Genomic DNA, 6,014 nt, shown 5'->3' with positions numbered 1-6,014 from the left:
AATAGTGAATAGGCAGGGTACACTACTTTTTAATTTGGGGAACATCTGTCAGCCAGAACCTTGCCAGGGAAATTGCAATGTCAGGCTGAGAAATGCTTTAACTCTCCATGGCAGAAGAGGTGTGTGACAGCGAAGCTTGATCTAGCTGGCCCGAGAGCCCCGCAGGAGGCCCTGAATCACAGAACAGCAGGAGCTTTGAGATGCCCTTGATTTCAGAGCTCCCTACAACTTTTGAGGTGCTCCATCACCCCTCCCACACTGGGTGACCTTGCTGGCTGAGCGAGTTCCCCACATCATCCCCTAGAGACAGGGATTAAGAATGCTGTTATGAAAGAGAAAGACAAATACCATATGATAACACTTACATGTGGAATTTAAAATATGACACAAATGAACCTATCTATGAAACAGAAACAGAATCACAGACATAGAGAACAGACTGGTGGTTGTCAAGGGGGAGACAGTTGGGGGAGGGCTGGAGTGGGAGGCTGGGGTTAGCAGATGTAAGCTTTTATATAGAGAATGGATGAACAACCAGGTCCTACTGTAGAGCACAGAGAACTATATTCAATATCCAGAAAAGAATATGAAAAAGAATGTATATATATGTGTAACTGAATCACTTTGCTGTACAGCAGTAATTAACACAACACTGTAAATCAACTATACTTCAATTTAAAAAAAAAAGACACACACAGAAAAGAACACTGTTATTTTACGTTTTCCACCAGTGGCAGTAAAGTTCCAAAGTAAATATGGAGGATGGCAGCCAATATCACATACCTGAGACAGTCTACTCCTAGAAAAGGGAGGGTCTTGTGATTTAGAGTGAGTGCTTTTGCTCAAGGGCAAAAAATGTCTCAGACTAGAAAAGCTCCAACTTGATGCCCCAAGTTGAAAAGAAAGTCAGATGGGCAAGGTCCACTGTGCAATGTGGTACTTCTAAAGTAGATGGAGAAGCAATTGCTTCCAATCCAATGCGACAGCCATGGAAATAGCAGGCTGGCCTCCTGGTCCCTCAAACACATCAGCAATTGAATCATGCCAGCCATGCTCCCTACCCCTGTGCCAGCAGGGTCTTATCTTACCTTCTTGACATGGTGCAAATCCTATCTTCCTTACAAGGCTTTCTTATGTTTCTGGCCTACAGGCATGACTTTCCTCTGAATCTCTACAGTATTTTTAAACTGCAGGATTCATCTTAGTTCTGCATCCTACATGCACTGTCTTAGATGCTGCAGGTGAATGTCTGTTCTCTGCACCCAGATCATAAACCCCTGAGGACACCAGCTGTCTTGGGATGACTTCATATCACCTACAGCTTTAGCTCCAGGCCACACCACCAAGTCCTCCTAATCGCCACCACCCAAGGCTGGAGGTTATGCAGAGACATTTGGCAAGACACAAGCAATAAAAAACAAAAGGCTCAAAGAATTTTCTTTTACTATTTAAAAGAAATGCGCATTTACCTCCATTAACACTTTGCCAATTAAATTCATGCTGCTAATATCCGTGAAGAAAGAAACTCCACTTGAGGAAAAGATAGTTTCTGAGTCTTTCACAAAGTCCAAGAAAGAATCTCTTAACGTAGAACCACTTCTTTTTTTCATCATCAAAATGACCATAATTTCCACCAGATGATGTTTATCAGATCAGATCACCTGTCATTCTAAGTAGGCTGGAAATGTGCCTTCTTTCTTCCTTCTTCCCTTCCTTCCTTCCTCTCTTTCTTTCCTTTTATTTTTAATAGTGAAAATTTTCATATTTAGGATGAGATGGCTGGACTCAGCTTAGATGACCCCAATTTTGTTGGCAACATCCAAAGCATCATAGTCAGGAACCAGTGGACCATATGCCTTCTTCTCTCCATCAGGCCTGATCAGGGCATTGACCTTGGCTGGGTCAATGTCATAGAGATTTTTCACAGCCTGTTTAATCTGGTGTTTGTTGGTGTTGACATCCACAACGAACACAAGTGTGTTGCTGTCTTCTCTCTTGTTCATGGCTGATTGGGTGGTGAGGGGGAACTTAATGATGGCATAGTGGTCAAGCTTGTTTCTCCTAGGGGTGCTCTTGCGAGTATATTTGGGCTGCCTCCTGCAATGTTTTGGGCCACCGGAAGGTAGGTGACATCTAGATTTTTGGGGGGGGGCTGTGGACACCTTTCAACACTGCTTTCCTGGCCTTCAAAGCCTTTTCTTTGGCTGCAGTTTTGGGAGGGGCGGGGTTTCCTTCTTCGCCTTCAGCACCATCTTCGTGAAAAGGGTGTCTTTCTTTCCTTTTCATAACAGTGCCAGGTGCTGTTCTAGATTCTGAGATTACTGTGGTGAATAGGACGAAAGCTCTGCCCTCATGGAGCTGACATTCCAATAGGAGAAATAGACAATACCTGTATGAATAAGTAATGATAATCAGGTTGCGATCTGTGCTATGGAGAAAGATTAATTAGGGAAAGGAACTAGAGAAAAATGGGAGAATAAAGAGACAGAGTGATCAGATGACATTTGAATGGAAACTTGAAAACAGTGAGGGAGTCAGCAGTGTTCAAGTAAAGAGCACCCAGACAGAGGGAACAGCAAGTGCAAAGGCCCTGGGGCATATCTTGTTTGGTGTATATAAGGAATAATCCAGAGCAGCAGAATGAGCCAGGAGTACGGGAGATCCTTCACCAGGAACCAAATCAGTGGTGCCTTGATCTTGGACTTCAGCCCCCAGAACTGTGAGAATAAATGTCTGTTGTTTAAGCCACACAGTCTATGACATTTGTTATAAAGGCCTAACACAGGTGTTAAGGAAATACCAAAGGTGCATGAAGGATGGTGTGACCATAGAGAAGTGGAGAAAAACCTCCCAAAGAAGATGACCTTTAGCAGGTGCTTTTAGTCACTTCTATCTCTTAAACAAATTTCTATCATTTAATGGAAGTTCTGGCTGAGATTACTTAGTGCAAGTTCATTGTTCTTCAAAACCATGATATTCTTATGTATACATTTTTATTTTATACAGTCTTTGCATGAATGCCCAGAATTCACACCACATCTGGCTCCATTAAGATATTTTTGCATCTCTTTTTATTCAATAAACGTAATAGCATTTTTTGAACTTCAATTAATTCAGTGATCATTGAATCTACCTCTTTTATAAAGTAACTGTTATGAGTATGTTCCTTGGGAGGAAAACTCTCCAAGAATAGACATTCTTATGAAATATATTTTGTCCTTTGCTCATTTTGTTCATTCTTCTGCCTAAAGCCCGTTAGCCATGTAAGTCCTAAGAAGGAAAAAGGGGTCAAAGTCCTTCTATTAAAATATTTTCTGTGCTAGAAACCCAATAGCCTTTTTAGCAAGTAAGAGAAATCGAACAAAGAGAAATAAATTTGTCTTCTCCAAAGTAAAGAATCAGGAGGTGAGTTTCTCAAGTGGGCTAAATTAAGGCTTCTGGAGCTGAAGTTTACATCACAGTTTTACAGATTTTGTTGATGGAAATGTGTTTGTTGTTTAGCTTCATTTTGCTACCTTGTTCCACAGTAAGAAAAGTCACACTGCTTGCAATACTGAGAAACTTATTAGAATCCTGCGGTGTTTGCTGGCTTCCATTTTCACACAGTAGAGCCAATGTGAGGGGAAGGACGGAGCTGCAAACAGGAAATGTGAAACCCCTGCAAGAATTCACGGCTGGAGATGGCAGCGCCAGGCTGCCAGGAAGCACCTTCCCACCTTGGCATCCTCCTCCTCCTCCTCAAAAAAAGGTAATTTCAGGGTTGGTCTTGCCTGGAAAATCGCATCTGGAGTTGAGGTTTTAGCGGAGGATTGGAACTGCACAACAGAGTTAAGAAACTGCTGTGGAAATGCCAACAGATTTTTAGATTCATTTTAATGATTTCAGCTTACTTCAAAGGGCCTTTGAATCATCAGATGGTTTCAAAATGCCAAGTAGGACCGCTGGGCAATGGGGCTGAAGTGAGAAAAAGCCACACTAAGTCAATAAATGTGTTTGTCTTTATTCAGTTCTTTGTGAGGCATCTTTGTCAATATTCCTAACAGGCACACTAGGAAAACCTAGTACAAAAATCACAGAGGTGCAAAAATCACACCAAAAATCAATTAGAGACATAAGCTTTGGGAAATATAAATTGGAGCAGATGAAAAAATTAGATTAAAATTCCCAGAAGTACTAGAGAAAACTACAGATCCACGCCAAAGAGAGAAGCCAGTGGATAACCAATAAATTAAACAGATAATTAAAGGAAAAAAGTCCTAAAATAACATTTCATTTTCTATTGAAGAAAAAAAAAAGAAGCTCTTTAGCATGCGGATCTGTCCACATGGCTTAAAACTACAACACTGGCTGGAGAAAATGTCACAAGTGAACATTCTGAGTTTCCTAATGACACTCATCTGTTCCACTGGGTTACAGAGTCTCCAAGGAGAGAGCCATATGCTTATGAATGACAAATCTATACTGTTTGGTAGAGGAAAACTGCCTTTTCTCCCATTTCCTTTGATCAGCTATTTTAACCTAAGAATGTAAGATTGGTATAGTTTTCCAAGTGTCAACCTGATTCAGAAGAAAACTCTGACTCAACCAATATCTGTCTTTATTTTTTTTTTTTTTAATTTATTTATTTTTATTTTATTTTTGGCTGTGCTGGGTCTTCGTTTCTGTGTGAGGGCTTTCTCCAGTTGCGGCAAGCGGGGGCCACTCTTCATCACGGTGCGCGGGCCTCTCACTATCGCGGCCTCTCTTGTTGTGGAGCACAGGCTCCAGACGCGCAGGCTCAGTAGTTGTGGCTCACGGGCCTAGTTGCTCCGCGGCATGTGGGATCTTCCCAGACCAGGGCTCGAACCCGTGTCCCCTGCATTGGCAGGCAGACTCTCAACCACTGCGCCACCAGGGAAGCCCCCCCAATATCTGTCTTAAATAATTCTTGCTAATATAGGCCCTAAGGTCTCCCTGGTAGATGTGCTCATTAACAAAACTCTGACAAAACTTCTAAGTTCTTCTATGTTATTTTAAATAAGTAACAGGAACAGTTGAAAAATACTCTCTTTGCTAGAAAATTAGATCATTATATAAATTCCTAAAGTTCTCTTTGACCTTTGACCCAAACCAGGCTCTTGCCAACTCCTGCTAGTTTGCCTGGGTTTTTGATCCCTTGTCTCCAGCACATACACATTAGACACAGATATTTTGTGGTGTTTGTGTTTCACAAGTGGAATCATATTATATATACTTTTCTGAATGCTGTTTTTGTTCACTGATCATGGGATATGGAACTTTCCATGCTCATTCAAACAGACCTGCCTCAATCTTTTTGATCAATGCATAGTATTTCTTGTGAATTTTACTATGTATTTTGCCATTTTCCATTGGCAGACACAAGTTTTTTATAGATGTCTGCTCTTATAAAAACTCAGTGAGCACCTTTTCACATGCCTCCTTGGGCACCCCTCAGCATGTTTCTTCCAGAGTACAAACAGAGAAGAGAAATGTCTTATTCTTTTTTTTAAATTAATTTTTATTGGAGTATGGTTGCTTTACAATGTTGTGTTAGCCTCCACTGCACAACAAAATGAATCAGCCATACACATACAGAGATCCCCTCCCTTTTGGACTTCCCTATAGGTTACCACAGTGCATTAGGTAGAGTTCCCTGTGCTATACACTATGTTCCCATCAGTTGTCTATTTTATACATAGTATCAATAATGTATATGTGTTAATCCCAGTCTCCCAATTCCTCCCACCCCACCCCTTTCCCCTTTGGTATCCATATGTTTTGTTCTCTATGTCTGTGCTTTTTAACCACTGTGCTAAAATAGCAAAGAGTGAAGAACGGCATGTTCATACCTGTTGGAATAAAAGAAATAAAATTACAACTTTCCCAAAGAGAACCAGAAAGCTATAGCAGATTGATTTGGTGCAGATTCTTAAAAGTCAGAGATTCCTGAGTTCAAAGCTCAGTCCGAGTTCCACATTGAAAACAGTCTGCATCCATCTACGGAAATGGCAAAA

The 6,014-nt window shown here is 41.2% G+C and overlaps 1 pseudogene; it reads right to left on the bottom strand.

Annotated features, from left to right (window-relative positions):
• Positions 1–1,790: 1,790 nt before the first annotated feature.
• On the bottom strand, positions 1,791–2,252 carry LOC133093745 (large ribosomal subunit protein uL23-like; annotated as a pseudogene).
• Positions 2,253–6,014: the final 3,762 nt, after the last annotated feature.

Source organism: Eubalaena glacialis, chromosome 6 (assembly GCF_028564815.1).
Source record: "Eubalaena glacialis isolate mEubGla1 chromosome 6, mEubGla1.1.hap2.+ XY, whole genome shotgun sequence".
NCBI classification, from domain to species: Eukaryota; Metazoa; Chordata; class Mammalia; order Artiodactyla; family Balaenidae; genus Eubalaena; species Eubalaena glacialis.
The sequence above is the reverse complement of the archived record's forward strand: the minus strand, read 5'-3'. Positions and strand labels throughout refer to the sequence as shown.